This window comes from Triticum dicoccoides, chromosome 2A, assembly GCF_002162155.2.
Source record: "Triticum dicoccoides isolate Atlit2015 ecotype Zavitan chromosome 2A, WEW_v2.0, whole genome shotgun sequence".
NCBI classification, from domain to species: domain Eukaryota; kingdom Viridiplantae; phylum Streptophyta; class Magnoliopsida; order Poales; family Poaceae; genus Triticum; species Triticum dicoccoides.
The window spans coordinates 380,696,627-380,716,088 of NC_041382.1; the positions used below are offsets into that span (position 1 = coordinate 380,696,627).

The 19,462-nt window shown below is 46.5% G+C and overlaps 2 long non-coding RNA genes across 3 annotated transcripts; one reads left to right on the forward strand and one right to left on the reverse strand.

The window, feature by feature from the left end:
* The first annotated feature begins 6 nt into the window (after window positions 1-6).
* On the forward strand, window positions 7-3,350 carry LOC119354621. 2 transcript variants are annotated; one of them, XR_005171131.1, is made up of 4 exons: window positions 7-198; window positions 2,000-2,108; window positions 2,724-2,844; window positions 2,956-3,350. It is a non-coding gene; the product is annotated as an uncharacterized LOC119354621 (long non-coding RNA). The 2 variants fall into 2 exon arrangements; XR_005171130.1 differs by having other exon boundaries at window positions 7-2,108.
* Window positions 3,351-18,195: 14,845 nt separating this feature from the next.
* On the reverse strand, window positions 18,196-18,977 carry LOC119359386. Its single transcript, XR_005172504.1, has 3 exons — window positions 18,928-18,977; window positions 18,361-18,423; window positions 18,196-18,255 (listed from the first exon to the last, which is right to left on the reverse strand). It is a non-coding gene; the product is annotated as an uncharacterized LOC119359386 (long non-coding RNA).
* Window positions 18,978-19,462: the final 485 nt, after the last annotated feature.

A 19,462-nucleotide genomic window follows, 5' to 3' on the forward strand; every position in this document is an offset into this window, starting at 1 on the left:
GCATACCACTGCACCGCGGCCTCCTCCCCCGCGGCATCAGCGTCGGCGTGGGACTGGAGCCGGCGGCGTGAGGAGCTGGAGCCCGAGCGGGAGTAGTTGGAGCCGCATCTGGATGTCATCGTGATGAGGAGCTGGAGCCTCATCTGGACGCCGCCATGAGCTGGACTTCCCCGACCATGACGACACCGACGCCGTGAGGTTTGTTGATGCTTGAGCTTGCTCTAATGAATGGATTCTTCTTGTACTTCAGCTTGACTGTACTCCAGAGGCTGGATGAATGATGGAGTAGGATTAGTTAGTGGATGCGTTTGTGAGGCTGGATGGAGTAGGATTAGTTAGTGGATGTGTTAGTGAGGCTGGATGGAGTAGGATTAGTTAGTGGATGCGTTAGTGAGGCTGGATGGAGTAGGATTAGTTAGTGGATCAGATCCAGATTAGTTAGTGGATGTATTAGGAGTAAAATTCAGTAAGATGTGTACTGTCTCAAAATCTAAGAAGTCCACCTCTGAAATTCAGTAAGATTTGTACTGTACTCTGATCTCTGAAGTTAATGGATGGAGTATTTGAACTCTGAAATTTGTACTGTCTCAAAATTTAGTAAGATTTGTACTGTACTTGAGCTCTGAAATTCAGTAAGATTTGTACTGTCTCAGAATTCAGTATTTGTACTCGTTAAAGTATTGCAGTAGCTGATGCAAGCTGATTTAGGAGTACATCACTTAAAGTAAAGAATGTGCAAGTTTATTGTCAAGTTTCTGGAGTTCCTGTAGTAGCCCTACTGTCAATTTCCTGTTAACTTGCTACCCCTATCAATTTCCTGGAGTTCCTAGAGTAGAGTAGTGCACTGCTCTTGTTTGAGCTTTTCGGTTAATTAAAATTTGGTGTATACTACTTGCTTGCATCAGTAGTGCACTACTCTTCTTGCTTGCACTTGTTTGCACTTGGAGCGCGCGCACACACACAAGGGTAGCTTCAGGTTCTCTCCTGGCCATGGAGCCATGGGCTGTGAATATTAAGCATGAAACAGGGGTCTCCTTTCCTCTTAAGCAAAGTAAGTACTCCATTATGATGCAAATTGTTGGAGTACCTTTCTAAAATTTTGAAAAGGAATCAAGAACTACAGTTTTACCCCATTTGGCATTCTTTCTGTATACACACATTTGGCATTCTTCTACTCTTATCATATTGGCATATTTATGTACTCCATTTTGGCATTTTGGCATTCTTCCGTATACACACATTCTGAATTTTGGCATTTGGGAGTGTTGATATACAGTTTTACAGGGAGTATTTTGCACTGAAAATTCTGCCAAATTTAGTAGCAAGTCTGTACACCGTACAATAATTTGAACAAATACTAATGGATTATCGCTTGAATCATTGGCAACAAATATCTTGAATTACTCTTGTCTTGAATTATTTGCAGCAAATACTCCATCAGTGCATCTATTGAATCACTGGAGTATCTCTGAATTGTGATACTGATGGAGTACTCTTGTCATCAAATTATCAGTTCAAATTTTGTGACATCTCTGAATTATACTCAGGTTGAGGAGATGAACCTGTATTGTATCTTATTTAATATTTTTGTCATGGCAAAAAAACAATCAAACTGATGTTATAGTTTCTGAATTCACAATGGACACATGGCAGCTGCTACATGCAAATAAGTGAAAGATGTGCACTTCAGAAGAAAAAAACTGATGTTATGGTTTCTGAATTCATAATGGATGTCATGTGTCTTGGACTTTAGAAATAGGTAATTAGAAATGATTACATTTACATCCAAGTCTATAGGGATTTCACATTTGGTGATCCATTAAGTGAGCTTTCGACGCCATCGTGCAACACGTGTGGTTTTGGTTCGATTCTGACCAATTGCGTTTTGTTACATGCAACTTACGAGAAGTACAAGGACTAGGGGATGATCTATCTGCATATGATTAGTCCTTGATTTTGAGTTATGATATGTTATGCTAACAATTTTATGGGACTACAGGTTTTGAGATCTTTGCTTTCCCATGCAACCAGTTTGGTGGGCAGGAACTTGGCATTGATAAGGAAATTGTTCATATTGCTTGCATGCCGAGTATCTGATTTCTGACAAGGTAAATGTGTGCCTGATACTTCCTCCTTTTTGGGGTGTCTCTGTTTCAAGCTGAAAGAAATGATTGCTTTAGTGTAAAATGTACACTATGACTGCTTCCATAACAGTTACTATATTTAACTGAGGAAAACCGATCCAGCATGTCTTATCTATTCATTGCTACTTTGTATGTGCCTTATGATATGTCCTCGTGTATGTCTGGACTGAAATATGATTGTCTTGGTCCTTCTTATATTATTTTTTATGATCTTAGTCAGCCTCTTTCGCACCCATTGTGTCGAGGACCAATGCCAGTATGTTGATTTTGATGTCATTTGATTTGTGAGTAAATAGAAGTTAACCTGATTATGTGGTTGCATGATTTGCCTGATTCTGTGTTTCTTTTGGGCTTTATGTTTTTCTATGCACTTGTCAAATCTATACGCGTTCTTATATAACTATTCTCTACACTTTTCACTACTAGGAAATAGCTTATAGCTTCAATTGTGCATTACGGCTTAAATAAGAATCTCTAGAAAAAAAGTTGCACATTGGCATCTACATTTACCGCATTGTTTTTTCATGCCATTCTTCTAAAGAATCTGAAGTTTCTGAACCTTTGTTTGTAATGCTGCAGGGTTCTGGTAGCGATGATGACGGTCGTCGAGAGGTTCGTGGACTGGACGGTGTCGTGGCTGCCGACGTACAAAGAAGCGAAGCTGCTGCTCGTTCTCTACCTCTGTTACCCCAGCACACGGGTAAGAAGTCGACCAGACACCCCGAGCCCGAGAGATGATCAACATTCAGATATATTTGATTCGATATGTGGCCAATTCTGAATCTGAATCTTAATGATGTTTGGGTTTCAGAGTGCGGGGAGCGGGGCACGTGTACGATGGCTTCCTCCATCCGCTGGTGGCGAGGCACAAGGACGACATCGACCGGTCCAGTTGGAGCTGAGGGCCAGAGTGAGGACGTGACTGCGTCGCAACTCAAGGCGGAGGCTGTCGTTAGTCAGGTGTGGCTCTTCGAGGCTATCCAATGTGTTTCATCGCAGCTGCAGGCCACGAGATCAGGCCGGGAAGGCGCCGCACATTGATGAGTGGTCCAATTTTCGGATCGGGCCATAACAACTTACGTAGGTAGTTGCTTATGTAACTGTGAGATAGAATGGAATTATACATGAGTTGCTCCTACAAGGAGGAATGTAGTTGCTTATGTAACTGTGCAATAGAATGAAATTATACATGAGTTGCTGCTATAATGAGGAACTGGAGAAGATACAACAACTGTGTGATAGAATGAATTTGGTTGATTTTTTTTAATTCCTAATAAGTTAGTAGTGGCGTGGGGTTAAAATGGTGTGCTACTAGTATTTAGGATACTAGTAGCGTTGGGACTATAGACACGCTACTACTATTTCATTAGTAGTAGCGCGGTTCATAATAGTAGTAGCGCGTATTGAACCCTCGCTGCTACTAACAAAGTTAGTAGTAGCGCGGGTTCGACCCATGCTACTACTAATTTTTACCTATAGCGCGAGTACCCGCGCTACTAGTAGCTATTTTACCCGCGCTGCTAGTAGCCTTTTCCCTAGTAGTGGATCTCTCACTAGTTTGGGATACAAGCTTCGATGCGAATTTGATTACAGGAACAGAGGGAAACAAGGTAGGGGAAGAACAGAGGAAAGGGAAGGAGGTAGCCGCCGCCGGTTCGTTCGGTGATCCCTTGGATGGTTTGCTCCTTGCCTTCGATCTGGTACTTGTAGCTGCAGCGACGGGGTAGTGGGCGGGCCAGGTCCATGAGCGGCCCAGTGGGCAAGCCCATGTGCGTACATGCTAGGAGGGCTCCTAATATTCCCCCTCCTTAAAATTCGGCTTGCCCCCAAGCCGAAACCACCAAGGGCCGTCTGGATCCCACTGCACTCGATGTTCCTTGACTACCTTGAAGTAGTGGTGGTAGCCGAAATCGGGGTTGACTTGAATGACAGGGTTGTAGTGGCCGTGGCCGGTGGCGACCCAATCAAATGAGATGCCAAAGTTGTCGTTGTCGAAGCCGGGGCAGTTGTGGTCGACGGAGCCTTGCAGGAAGCCGACAGTGATAGCGATGACACCTCACCCTCCTTGAAGAATAGTTTGTCGAGTCCATTTCAATAACAGCCACAATGCAATTCATCCAGGATCCTAAGGTGTTACCAGCTGGTAGATGCCCCAGTGAGGCCCCAACAACTCGATAGCATAAAAGAGATGATAATCCGAATGGGGCTCATAGGACTGATGTCCAGCTTGATACACATCAACTGTACTGGGATCAACGCTTGTTCCCCTGCACTAATGAGTATCCAGATTCAAACGTGCTAGGACAGAGCAAGCTTCCAAGTAATCCACCCAGGTAAGTAATAGGACGTTCTGAACAGAACAAATGTTGCTTCTATGTCTGAAAGAAGAAGTGACAGTAACAACGGGATTATTTGAACCATGTTTCTTCATCTTCCACGGCAGTGCAAACTTCTCCAAATAAATTTCACAGTGGTCAAGACCATAGGTAAGGTATTCAACACTTACTAGTTGTTGCACCATATATGATATACAAGGTTGTACGCTTTTGTAGGTCACCTGCACCCCATGTATTGCTTCTGAACACCTCAAAGTAATGTTGATAAGATTCAGATAGGCCATACAACCTGCATTTGTATGCAATGTGCCAATAGAAGATGTTTCCCGAGTCACTGTCCGACTGCCACTATGACAAGCTTGAAAATGTATCTAGGACATATGTCGACTTCCGCTGGCAAAGTCTATGAAATATAGTACTTTTGTGCATTTAAGCAAGGAAAAACTACCCAACTATGAATCAGAGGACAACGTGAAGAATCAGACAGTGCACCGCAGTTTCCTTGCAACGGCAGATGTAGCATCTCAAACAGTGGCTTCAACGTGGTCAGCACATAGCTTGGAGATGATGTTGTAGTGATAGTCTGCATTCTTACGAAAAGAAGGATGCACTTATCATAATCTTCAGGAGGTTTGGCAGGTGGTCTAGGGACACAGAGCCTTCTTGTTGCCTGCATTCCCACTCCCTTAGAAGTTGCTTGCACGGTGGTAATCTTTCTCTTCATAATTCCCTCTTCCCTCAAGTAAATAATTGCAGTATGGTGGCAGTCAGACCAAATTGAACATAGCTCCTCAAGATAGTCCACTTCAGATCAAAACTTAATTTCCCTTCGACTCAAAAATGATCAATGCACTAACATTCTCCTGGGCAAGCATGGCCCTGTGCAATTTCTCATGCCCTGGAATAATAGATACAACAACATGTTTGTCATAGTTAAATATCCATTGTTCAGATATGCTAGCTAGAGGAATTGGTGATAGTCTGTAGGAAGGCCATGGTTGCGGGTTGACGGAAGGGGCTAAAAAATATGCAATATTCCGAACTTCACAAGCACACCACAATTTTCATTTTGATCTGGTCAACGCCACAACTCATAATCAATGTCAGCAGGAGATAGTAAAACCAAGCACCGCATCATCATTGCTCGACAATCATAGGCAAACTATTGTAGCTTCAGCTGAACATTTTGACTGAACCCAAACCTCGGATGTACATCTCGGGCACGAAATGCAGAAAAGGCCTTCTTAGAGGAAGATAGTTTCAACTGCACACTCGAGAGACACAACACTGACATGCTCAAAACCTATACTGCTCGGCAATTGCATGACAATGATGGCCATAGATGCTTCAGCTGTGTTGTCTCTTGACTGAACTCGAATTGTGGTTATGCCTTTGTTTGGAGCTCACGGTCTGCGCCTGGTATGTCATAACCTTGTAGCTTAGTTGAAATAGATAACCTCCATTCCTGCTCAGGCTGACATGGTTTCCGCTGTACAATTTGTAGATACCTCCAGGATTCTCTCGCGAGCTTTGGATCACCAGAAAATTTCTTCTGTATGCAGTGTCCATGATGATTGCCCACAAGATCTCCAACATGACATGATTCCATTGGAAAGCTACTACTAGTCAAACCCATGTCAAGCACTTGGGCAAACTGAAATGGATGTGCCCTGAATGTCCATGTATGAAGGCCATGAATAGAAGTAGTCACCGAGAGGTTCCAATGGGCAACACTAGAATGATAGACCTCTGATGGCACATCGATTGTAAACGAAGGCCACAGAATGGGTCGAGTCTCCATTCCCTCTGCAATATGAGTTGCCCGCAATGATGGCCACGACATCGGCCATGCCCCAGGTCCTTGTGGCTTGTGTGTGGCGAGAAGTCCAAGTCATGCTTCCGAAACGACTGAATCAAATTGACAGCTTTTGTAGCAGGACAAACGAGGTCGGCGACGAGCTCACGCGTGGCTGCTGGGAGTAGCGATGTCGTCGTGACTGGAGACGGGAACGAAGTTGTGACACCTTGGATGTAACTTTCCTTAATTATAACTCCGACTCTTGCCATTTTCGGCTTTATGTTATGAGATTCCCTTCGTGGTTGGGTTTTCATTTTTGTTTTGCATTTTGTTCATGTCATGCATTTCATATCATGTCATCATGTGTGTCGCATTTGCATTTGTGTTCGTCTCATGCATCCGATCTTTTTCCCCGTTGTCCGTTTCGCAATCCGACACTCCCACACGCACTCGGCGCACCCCTCTTGTCTCTTTTTGTGAGCGGGAGTAAAATGTTCTCGGAATGGGCCGAGATTTTCCAAGTGGCCTTGGTACATCATCGGTAGACTGCCTGTCAAATTTCGTTCCATTTGGAGGCCGTTTGATGCCCCTGGTTGCAATTATGGAGTGCTCTAGCATGTCATTTGCATGCTCTACTTTCGCTATAAATTATTCCTAGCAGATTGTTAACATGTTAATCAATATTGTCATGGTTGTTTAAAGTGATCCATGCATCCTATGAACTTGCTCTTGCCATGGTTAGCTTCATGACCATGCCATCTTGCTATTTGTATGCTTATTTTGTCATTTAATGCTTTGTGGTGAGTGGCATGAGCTTGCAAAGTTGCTATCATGAATCTGTTTATGCCATGCTCTGTTTTTCTTCTAAGTCTGAATCTGTTTATAAAACTTGCTATGTTTACATGGGTGCCATCATATCTTCTGTGCCTTTTTGGCTCATGTTCAGTAACACTACAAAAAAAAGACACATCCGTGACATTTTGGGCCGAACGAAAAAAAAATTGTCATACATATGACACTTCTATGACGATAATTGTGACAAAACCCGGTATCATCATAGATGTGGTGGGCTCCTACTTCTATGACAAAAAATCATGACAGAAAATGGGCTTTTCGTCCTGGGCGGGCCGGAGACGCAGCTGCATGACATTCTTTGGGCCGTCCATGACGGAAAAAATCATGGTAGAAGCGAGGGCGAGGAAAATTTCGGGGAGTTCCCGGTTATGGTGGGAGGTCGGGGGCCGAGCGATGCGCGCTTCTCTCGTACACGTACGTGTGTGTGTGCGAGGCGTTGGATCTAACTGAACCCGAGCGAGGCGTTGGGCTCTAACTGAACCCGAGCGAATGCACTGCAGGCTACGCGTTACTGAACCCGAGCGATCGATCGATGGCTGTTAACTGAACCCGATCGAGCGATTCCTTCGCTACTGCTGCTAACTGAAACCGATCGATGCTACCTCTGGATGAACAATGAGCATTGCGGGGGGGTGGATGAGCAGTTCCTGGTGGGGGTGGATGAACAGGACCCCGTGGTGTTGCCTCTGGATGAACAGGACCCCGATCGATCGAGCCGGTTGGGGCTGGATGAACAGGACCCTGTGGAGGGCTAGATGAACAGGACCACCCCGTGGAGGGCAGGATGAACAGTAGACGGTGGAGGGCAGGATGAACAGTAGCCCGTGGAGGGGTGGTTGAACAGGAGCCCGTGGAGAGGGCTGGTTGAACAGTAGCTCGTGGAGGGGTGGTTGAACAGGAGCCCGTGGAGAGGGCTGGTTGAACAGTAGCCGGTGGAGTAGCGCGCGGTGGAGGCTGGATGAACAAGAGCCCGTGGATGAACAGTTGTAGGTGGAGGCTGGAGGAGGTCGACGGTGGATGAACAGTAGCTCATGGAGGCTGGAGGGGGTCGACGGTGGAGATGAACAGTATCCCGTGGAGTCCTGTTTTGCGGTACGCCACACCCCTCCCGATGAACAGGACCCCCGTTTCGACCGTAGCGCTCCAACACAAGTCCATTTCATCCGTTTTGCGGTACGCCACACCCCTCCCGATCAACAGGACCCCCGTTTCGACCGTAGGAGGTCTGTTTCCTCTGTTTTGCGGTATGCCAGACCCCTCCCGATCAACAGGATCCCATTTTGAACGTGGCCGGTTGAACACAAGGTCGTTTCCTCCGTTCTGCGGTACGCCAGGCCTCGTTTCCATCGCCTGTTCCGTCCAGGCCCTCCCAATGAACACAACGCATTCCGTTGCCTCCCCATGAACACGACGCATTCCGTTGCCTCCCCATGAACACGACGCATTTCGTTGCCTCCCCATGAACACGACGACGATGTTGTTTCTCCGTTTCGACCCAGCCATGTACATGAGCCCTGGCCGTACGTATGCGCGAGTAGGCGTTCGAGACCCCGCCCGTATGTACACATACGTGGCCTATTTTCTTTCTTGCACCCTGCCCGCTATACGTACGTGTACATGCTACGTGCGCGCCTCTACAACGACACGTGCACGCCTCTACATCGACCAGTATATATGTACGTACACATTCGCGACCAGAATGACAACGCTATGTACGCTTCGACCAGGTGGGTCCCGACTGTTAGGCACTACCTTGCGTGCGAAGATGTAGCTGGTGGGTCCTAGCAGTCAGGGGAAACGATTTTTTTTGCAAATACTGGTGGCCCGTCTGGTGGGTCCCCGCTGACAGGTGGAGGAATAATTATTTTGCGCGTAATAAGGAGGCACTTCCTTGTTGCGGCCGTGGACCCAGCTGTCAGCGTCTCCACGCACAGTACTCTTCCGATGGAAGTCGGTCATTGGCCACATTGACCATGCCACACCGAGAGCACCACGGCGGTGGACGATGGCGAGGCCTAGGAAGGGGACGACGCGGAGCCAGGGAAGACGCGGCAGTGGAAGCCCGCGCGGAGAGGAGTACGAGGGTTCACTGGTTCGGCTGCGGTGTCAGGCTGCCGTCACCGCAGGGTCTGGCCAATGGTGGGAATAGTAGGGGGCGGTGAGGCCTCCGCGGCAGCATGGCCGGCCACAGGAGGCAGGAGCATGCGGCATGACCGGCGCTGCTTTGGGCGGCTGGAGCAAGAAGACCAGAGGTTGAAGAAGCACTACGGCCGTTGGATGGACATCGTACGGTCACTGGAGCTAGAATCGTTCATATTGACTAAGTTGACAAAGCCCTTCGTCCCCGTCAACTTAGTAGGCCCACAAGTCAGCCTCCCACCAAGGTGGGTCCCAGCTAGCCGGGGGAGTATTCATTTTTTGTGCGTAATAAGGAGCCACTTCCGGTGGGTCCGAGCTGACAGCGGGGGGAACGTTTTTTCGCGAAATACGGTGGCCCGTCCGGTGGGTCCCAGCAGTCAGGGGAAACGGTTTTTTTCGCAAATACAGGTGGCCCGTTCGGTGGGTCCCCGCTGTCAGGTGGAGGAATAATTTTTTTTGCGCGTAATAAGGAGGCACTTCCTTGCTACGGTTGTGGACCCAGCTGTCAGCGTCTCCACGCACAGTACTCTTCCGATGGAAGTCGGTCGTTGACCAAATTGACCACGCTGCACCGAGAGCACCACAGCGGTGGACGACGGCGAGGCCTAGGAAGGGGACGATGCGGAGCCATGGAAGACGCGGCAGTGGAAGCCCGCGCGGAGAGGAGTACGAGGGTTCACTGGTTCGGCTGCGGTGTGAGGTTGTCGTCGCCGCAGGGCCTGGCCAGCGGTGGGAACAGTAGGGGGCGGTGAGGCCTCTGCGGCAGCACAGCCAGCCATGGGAGGCAGGAGCATGCGGCACGACCGGCGCTGCTTTGGGCGGCTGGAGCAAGAAGACCAGAGGTTGAAGAAGCACTGCGGCCATTGGATGGACACCGTACGGTCACTGGAGCTAGAATCGTTCATATTGACTAAGTTGACAAAGCCCTTCGTCCCCGTCAACTTAGTAGGCCCACAAGTCAGCCTCCCACCAAGGTGGGTCCCAGCTAGCCGGGGGAGTATTCATTTTTTTGTGCGTAATAAGGAGGCACTTCCAGTGGGTCCGAGCTGACAGCAGGGGGAACATTTTTTTCACGAAATACGGTGGCCCATCCGGTGGGTTCCAGCAGTCAGGGGGATACGATTTTTTTCGCAAAATACTGGTGGCCCGTCCGGTGGGTCCCCGCTGTCAGGTGGAGGAATAATTATTTTCCGCGTAATAAGGAGGCACTTCCTTGAGGATGCCGTGGACCCAGCTATCAGCCTCTCCACGTACAGTACTCTTCCGATGGAAGTCGGTCGTTGACCACATTGACCACGCCGCACCGAGAGCACCACGGCGGTGGACGACAGGAAGGCATAGGAAGGGGACGACGCGGAGCAGGGGAAGACACAGCAGTGGATGCCCACGCGGAGAGGAGTACGAGCGTTCACCGGTTCGGCTGCGGTGTGAGGTTGCCGTCACCGTAGAATAACAGGGGTGTGGGTGAGTAGAGGGATGCCCTGGCCAGCGGTGGGAGTAGTAGGGTGCGCTGAGGCCTGCGCGGCAGCACAGCCGGCCACGGGAGGCGGGAGTAGGCGGTCCCGCCAGCGCTGCTTTGACGGCTGGAGCAAGAAGATCAGAGATTGAAGAAACACAACGGCCGTTGGATTGACATCCAACGGTTACGTCTGCTAGAATCGTTTGTTGACGTATATAATAACTAAAAAAATCTTGCATACGCGTCAACTAAACAGGCCCACAGGTCAGACCACTCCCTCTTTTTTTGATAATTTATATATAGCTCATGGCAACTTCTTATGCAATTTATTGCAGTCGTTTTTTTTGGTTGGCCAGGGCCAATTTCGCTTATTTCTGTGGGTTCCAAACTATTTTTAATACCGAAATTTCCAGCCAGATTTAAAGTACTTTGAAGATATATTTAAATTAGGTTAATGCCCGGTGAAATAGGAATCTGAATATGTAATAAAAATCAGAAATTATAAAGTAATTGCCAATTTGTCATCTGTTTTTATATTTACAACCCATTTCATATTACTTTCAAGATTTGCTGGCGTCTTGAAAGAGTTGCAGCCCATCAGGGCATAGAAAATAAGTAGGCCTCGATTGGGTATTCTTCAGAAAAAATAAACTGGGCTCATTTTCACAAAGAAAAAATAGCTGGGTTGGTCACATGGTGAACATAAAATATAAGCCTGGGCTAGACGGGCCACAGCCCAGTTCAAACCCTGCTCCGTCTCAACAATACCAAACAAAAAAAATACTGCTCGAGTAGCTACGTCCCAGGTGTCAACCGATCTTGTGTTGTTCTCTTGTATATTGACTATATACGCTCACAATGTCGTGGGTCCCAGATGTCAGGAAAACACTAGGAGGAAGCATTTTATTTTTCCATACACTGACGTGGTGGGCCCCTACTGTCATCCTCTCCACGTACTTCTGTCGATTCCTGTTGTTTGTTGACCATGTTGACAACACGAGAGGGCGGTGCCGCGGCGAGTGCACCAAAGCGCGTGGAGGACGTCGGCGTTAACGATTTAGGAGACGGTGGGGCGGCAATGCGTGCGCTGAGGCGCAGCCAGCCGTGGGAGGCGGAAGCAAGCGGCCCCGCCGGTGCTGGTTTGGTTTTGGCGGCTAGAGGAAGACAGGACTGAAGAAACACGACAAACTGTAAAAGCAGCAGGAGTACTTAACAACCTTAACTGAAACCAGCAGGGGCACTTAACAACCAAAGCTGAAAGCAGTATGAGTACTTATACAGGTTCAACCGTACAAAGCACGCCTCGAACAGTGCTACTTTGCCTACAGTTAACCAAGGGTGAGGCTGCCAAGCCCCAGGACAAGGCCTAGGCGCCACCCCGCGCATCCACAACCTTCTGAAAGCGGCTTCATCTCGCAACGTGGTCAATAAACAGGATATTCGCTTTAGAGCCATGGAAAAGCATGAACATAATCTTTTGTCCTATTCTCCAAGATGGACGGGCCTTCATTATTTGAGACCACCCATGAATAAGTATCTTTTCACCTCCAAGGGGAATTGAGTAGGTCGACATAAACATCATTATGTGACCAAGCGCAAGTCTGACCCGACCATGGTCAGGCATCTGTATAGGAACAATAGAACTCGGCAGTTCCTGTTTCAAGAAGATCACAGCTGTAAAACTGTGTATAAGCAATAGTTTATGAACAAAATATATAACAGAAAACAACTCGTACCATAAGTTTCTCGACACAGTTGGACCTGTTCAATGAGTGCAGCAATGGCGCACATATCCCACGTGGTCTTCCACCATTGAAACGCCCCACAAGGACCTCAAGACGATCAATAAAGTGTAGGAACTTTTGGATGTCGATCCAGTCAACTTCAGTGCCATTAGTAACAGCCGAGTTATTACAGAGTAACAAACGAGCAGACTGCTTAACTCTAAAAAAACCTACACGTGCCACCAATTACAAGAAAATATTAGTTAGAAGTAGCATCTTCGTGAGAGATTCATTGCTACTTCTAAAGTTAAATTGTGATTAGTTAGACAGAATAGGTAGATTAAGAAGTAATCGAGGCAACAAGCAAGAACCAGATACAAAACTAACATGGATGAACAATTGGAACGACGTCAGGGTGGAAGATCGCAGTGAAGATGAGACCAGGTTCTGCTATTTCCATCAACATTCGTGCGCCAACTTTCAGTCCGTAACACTTGAGAAAGTTTATCCAAGTTCGGCCATAAAAAAAGCAGCGATCTTCTTGGTTCATGAACCCAACTCGGAACTTATATCCATGGATTGTCTTCACTATGACCATTAAACTAGTGTATTCAGTTATGGCAAGGCCGAGCATCTTGAGTACATGTGTTCTGGCAGAGCAAATAATACATTGCAGGAAAAATAATATGAGAACACAGCATGTTCAAAAAAAACCACCCTCCCGGATAGAAAAGAGGATTCTAGGAACATAATGTGCGCGTTTCAAAATGTTGTGTTAGGATGATAAGGAACAAGTGTGGCGTCTCGCCGAGGGCGCAGAAACCTGTAGGGTACTCGCACTTTGGGCACTGCAAATGAAAGACACTAGATTCGGTAGGAAGAAAAATGCATCAACGACGGCGGCTGCCATCCTAGGATTACCTGCGACCAAGGGACTTGGGTTTATCGGGGATGGATGAAGAATTCATACCTGGTTCTCCATGAGAAAACCCTATGCAATCGTCGAGAGGGGGTTTTCTCTGAACAAGCAAACGAGGGAGAAGGGGATTCAGGCCCAGTGAAATATTGCCACTTCATCCGTCCAGCTTACTGCTAAAGCTGGAAAGGGGGTTGTGATTTGACAGCTCATTGGGCATTACTACGGCGCTACGACCGGGGTGTGTCTACTGTGAAGTTGTGCACTCTAATTTGTGCATATGGCATGTGGACCCCGTTGCCGGTTGCCCCACATATCAGCGAAAGGAAGTAGAAAGACATGAGTAACTAGTTACACATAAATATATATTTTGACACAGAGATACTCCCTCTGTAAAGAAATATACAAATCTTTTATATCACAGGCTCACCTTGCTGAGAAATATACTCCCTCTGCAACGCACGGGCATTATGGGGGTTTAGCTGAGAATATAATACTCAGATTTTTTTTGAGGGATAAAAGCTGCTTTACTGAAGATTAACAGTCATAGGTATACAAATAATTTCGGGGGTTCCTGTGAGCCAAAGATGGCGTCCACAGGGCAAAGAAGTAGCAGCTTTTGTGAGCACATGCGCTTCAACATTACACTCACGTTTTTCATGTATGATCTCCATGGTTTGGAACATATTCTTCTTCATCTTGATCTTGTCCATAATAACTTTGTTAGGCCCCAAGTATGCCTCTCCGATATGCTTGACTATTGCTAAACAATCGGTGCTAATCTGAACTTGTTGCGGGTTTAAGTCAAGATCCAGAGATAGCCCCTCGCAACATGCCATTGCCTCTAGGATCTCTGGATCAGTAACACTTTCGCACACCAGTGTCGATGCTCCAAGGAAGAAGCCTGTATGATCCCGGCTCACAACTGCCAGGGCTCCCCTTTCACCATTGCGAGATAACGCAGCATCAACATTCATCGTCGCCCAACCCACAGCAGGAGGAGGATGCCACTTCTGCACTGAGCTAGTGCTTCTTGAAACCAGGTTCTGGACTTTGGGCCGCAGGCCGACCCTGCATGTTTGGGGGCCCATGTGTTCTACCTCAATGCTTTTTATATTGCAAGCGACCGGTACAGCGCTGGTTTTAGATGCTGTCGCAAGGCGAATACACAAAATTGAATAAAGCACGACAGCTGTTGGAATGAAATCGAACGACAGTTTCTAACCAGCAATCAGATTTGCAATTCTATCAACGATATACCATGTGATAAATAATACTATCGTACTACTTATACACACAGGACACTTGTTTCACCATGCCAGATTAGTACATCAAAATCTCTCGGAGGATAGATCAGTTAGGCAGTTGCGTGCTGCTACTGAAGAATTTCAAAGTTGATTTGGACTAGCTCTCCTTGCCGAGAAAGTTCGATTTTGACATCATCCCCTACCGCAAGATATGATTTAGATTTGAACCTTGACCATCCTTTAGCATCAATCATCATGCGACCATCCTTTGTACTTACGATATATTGAGCAGGTTCATTCACACCAAGGCTGCGCATGGTAAGAGAAACTTGTCCGCGGTCGCCCGGATTGTTGAACGACTCCCTTGTTGCTCTAGGAATTCTCTGTTTGCAAACAAGAAGACATACCCAAACAGTTAGATCAACACAGTGAATCATGTGAAACAACATGGAAAGAAAAAAGAATGAAGCACTTGGGCGGCCAATGCTTACCAAGAAGGTGGACATGTCGGTTTTTGTAAGGACTTTGGTATATGAAGTGTGAACTGCAGCCCAGTCTATTGCCGGTGCAACTGCACGGGCCGGAGCAGATGCAAGTGCAAGTGTTGGTGCAGGTGCCGAAGCCGCTGCTGCTGCCGGAGATGGTGCTCCTTGTAAAGCTGGTGCCGATGTCGGAGCAGGTGGCGGTGTCCATGCCCGATCCTCCGTTAGATCAGACTGATCCACTGATGCAGTCGTTGCCCAATCCTCAGCTGGATCAGACTGAGCTGCTGCCGCTGTCAGTGCTAGAGCAACTGTCGGTGCTCGATCTATGCGAGGCAGCGGCGATCGTGTCTGGTCTGCTATGATCAGCTTTCTAACTTGACTAGGATCCGTGACCGTGATCCAGTTTTTTTCTTCATTTCTTTTAAACGCGAGAAGGACTAATTGTTGCATTTTTGTTAAACCAAACTGCAGTTCATCATAGGGATTCAACTTGTACTCAGACAATAGACTGATCCAATTTTTTCCAGTAATATAATGGACAGTGCCTTCGTCACTGACACGGCATAAGAAGAGAAACCTGCAAAAATAGCCATCGTAGAGCAAACCAAATGGTTTATTCTGTGATGAATGTCACATGGCAAAACCTGCATCGTAAAATTGCAGGAAAAGAAAGAAAACGTGACATTAAATCAATAAGATTTACTTGATCTGACACGAGTGAATCCTTACCAGGAAATCACTATGTTGAAGTACTAAACAGAAGATTGATCGTCCAACTGCGCGTGGCATGCAGGGGCCCCACCTACTCCCACAAGCAGGACAGTCCAAAGGTCATGACAAATCGTATGGACCGAACATCCATGGGGCTGGAAATCCTGGTGGGTGCGATAAACCCTGCAATGCATACAGATATTGGAGTGTAACCATAATTGATAGACCGTCCTCACAAAAAATATGATATGGATACTTCAAAATATACAGACTGAATTGAGTGGACAGACATTAACATAGACCGTTCTCAGGACTGACCACACACCAAAAGCGGCAGTACTAATAAATAATACAGGGTTCACAAACACAAATCAAGTACTGAACAATAGTACTTACTATAGACAAGCAAAGTTGCACTAACTAAACTCTGCAGACTATTTTTTGCCACCGACCTACGGGATGAATCCTGCATAACTGACTAGGCCATGGACTTCGTGTGAGATGTCTACTTGCACCATCACCATCTTGTCAACCTTGGAGAACCTAACAGAGTGATCTTTCCACTCATAAACATGATGATGAAGACAGGACGTATCAGATTTGTAGGGAAGCTTTACAAGAACCACACCCTTCGTAATCGAAGGCACAGCAGGAAATTGTTGTGGTCAAGTACAGCCTCGAGAACACGCCTGACAACAATGCTACAGGAAAACACTAGTTCAGGACACGTGGCGACAAGGACATAGCAGCTGGATAGTTCAGCAATATAACTCATCATCAGGTCTTCCAGTTCACACGGCATGACTTTGAGAACTTCATCTCCACCGCGGACCTGGTTCTAATTCAAACAGAAACCATATTTTATTACTACCTCCGTTCAGAAATATAAGATGATTTTCGATATTATACTCCATATATGACTACATATACGCACAGAAATGAGTGAACAAAGACACTAGAACATGTCTTCAAAGGCATGAGAGCAGAGGGATTACATGCAATATCCATAACACAAGTTACTGAGGCAAATATACCCTCTTAAAAGGTAGCATTGATGTTCATAAAGTACTCCCTCCGTCCCAAAATTCTTGTCTTAGATTTGTCTAGATACGGCTGTATCAAGTCACATCTTAGTATTAGATACATCCGTACACTACTAGGAAAAAGGCTACTAGCAGCGCGGGTAAAATGGCTACTAGCAGCGCGGGTACCCGCGCTACTAGTATCGCGCTACAGCTAATAGTTAGTAGTAGCGTGGGTGCACCCGCGCTACTACTAAAAAGTTAGTAGTAGCGCTGGTGCACACCCGCGCTACTACTATTTGAACCCACGCTACTACTATCAAAATAGTAGTAGCGCTTCTAGTATACTAGGCGCTACTACTATGCTAGATAGTAGTAGCGTGTAGTTTTGCCCAGCGCTACTACTAACAAACTATAAATTAAAAAAATAAAAATTACGTGCATTATTCATAGATAGAAATCAGGGACACGTCCAGTGCAAAATAAATTAAACACACACAACCGAAGGTGGCTACCTTCCCTAGTGTTCCACCACCAGCCTAAACAGACCACTTCTCTACATTTATCTACCAAGGCTCGGAGTTCAGACGCCGGAGGACCCGAATCCTCCCTCACCCCGAAAGATGGCGTCGAGGTCCTCCACCTTGGCGACATCCGGCATCGTGATCACATGGACGATCATCCGTGCGGCGCGATCACATGGACGCCCACCAGGTCGTCGTAGTCAGTGTCAATCACCCCTACGACCACATCGGGAAAGTGAAAACTTGTTAGTACGCATTAGAGTTCAAATCCGGTAGGGTATTTTCTTTCTTTTTAGCACATGCACATGCATCAATAGTAACAGCCGGAGGCTAGTCCTTACTTATTGCACGAGACATGAAGAAGGCCAGGTCCCCTCTTTGTTGCACGAATGAATCAAAGGAAGACACTGCCACAAGACATGAAGAAGGCCGGGTCCCCTCCTTTTGTAAATAGCTCAAGTGCGTGAAGTTGCAAGGAATCTTAATACAATGAACTCATAGTAATGCATAATAACAAGAAAAAGGGGAAAAATCATGAATCCTAAAGAAAAAGATCATTATGTGAGTCAAGATAATGTGGGCAACAGTATTCATTAATAAGAAAAATGGGCTGAGATTTCACAAGTCACATTTGTTTCACCAACAATGATTAATGACGAGGCATGTAAGATTTACCTACGCGGCATCAGCATACCCTTTGGTCCTTGCAAGAACTTGAAGACCAAGGTTCTAGCTTTCTCCCCACTGACTAGCACAAGTGCAGCGGCACCGTCGCTGTACATTAACCCAAGATCTGCTTTTCATAGGAACAGTAAAAGCTCTACTTAACCCAAGATCTACAATTTTCAGTATCATCTTCTCCTTGTCAACCAATAGATTTTGGGGCTTTAAATCCCTATGATATCAAAGAGGAACAATCGTAAATCACACTAGCAACAATTGCAATATGTTGTATGGGCCGATAAATACAGCAACATAAATCAGAAAACAAAGGTCTAACCGATGAAGGACACCATGGCCATGGCAGTGTGCAATTCCTTTGCATAACTGATACAAAAAAACTCTACAAGAATGTAAAGAAAGTTGTCTATAACAGGCCTATCAAAATTAAACTGGACTCTGGCATCTGCTATCCAATGAAAATTAACGATAGCATCCTCAAAATAAAGGCATGAAGATGAATTGATTCCAAAGCTAACAACAAATTAATTTGTACTTGAGTGTATGCAAAATAGAGAACGCAGCAGCAGTCAACATTGAGTTTCAACCATTATACTAGCACTACTTAGTTCCTAATTTAGTCTCCTGCAACTAGGCTAGAGTAGTAGAGTTTGCATATTTTTTGACGAATTCAAACCAGCTACAAATTTATAGTGTAGTTCGCTCTGATTGCATATCAATGTTCTGCATGTTTCCGATGCAAAACTCAGAGTTCAGAATGGGCATATATGAGGAAGTGCCAAGTCCTCAGATCGATGGATAGGAGACTCAGCCGACGTAGCATCGGCAGAAAGCCAAGTGAGCAGGGCAAGGGCAAATCAGCCTCAAAACTAATTAAAATCGCTACCTTGACGACCTGAGTTGGGAGCGGCTTAGGGGCAGGCCCACGGCAGTAGGCCTTGAACCTGTACATATCCTTGCAACTTGACTCAAAAATAAAAGCAGGGCAGCTTAATTTCAGTCGCCACAACCAAAATTTTCAAAAATTTGCCACCCTTTTCTTCTACATCGTAGCGCAGAAATCTACTAATTTGTATGCGCATGCTTGGCGATTTTTGAATAAACTGAGTACAAGCATACAATCTCCTGGTATAATCAGTACACCCACGCGAGATCCAAAGCTATGAACAGAGGACAACCACATCTAGAACATGACAGATCACTCAGGAAACTCCCTAGAATTCCGTGAAATTTGTGCAACCGTGGACAGAGTACACGCCCAGAGGGCGGGCAGCGGGGTAGATCTCGGCTCAGCTTACCCGGTCGAGCTCCCGGGGGAGGGAGAGGCCGGCGACGGCTAAGTAGGCGAGGGTGAGGTGGTTGACCTCCTGCGTGGCGTAGCCGTCGGGGAGCTCGGACGACATGACCTCCAAGAACGTAGC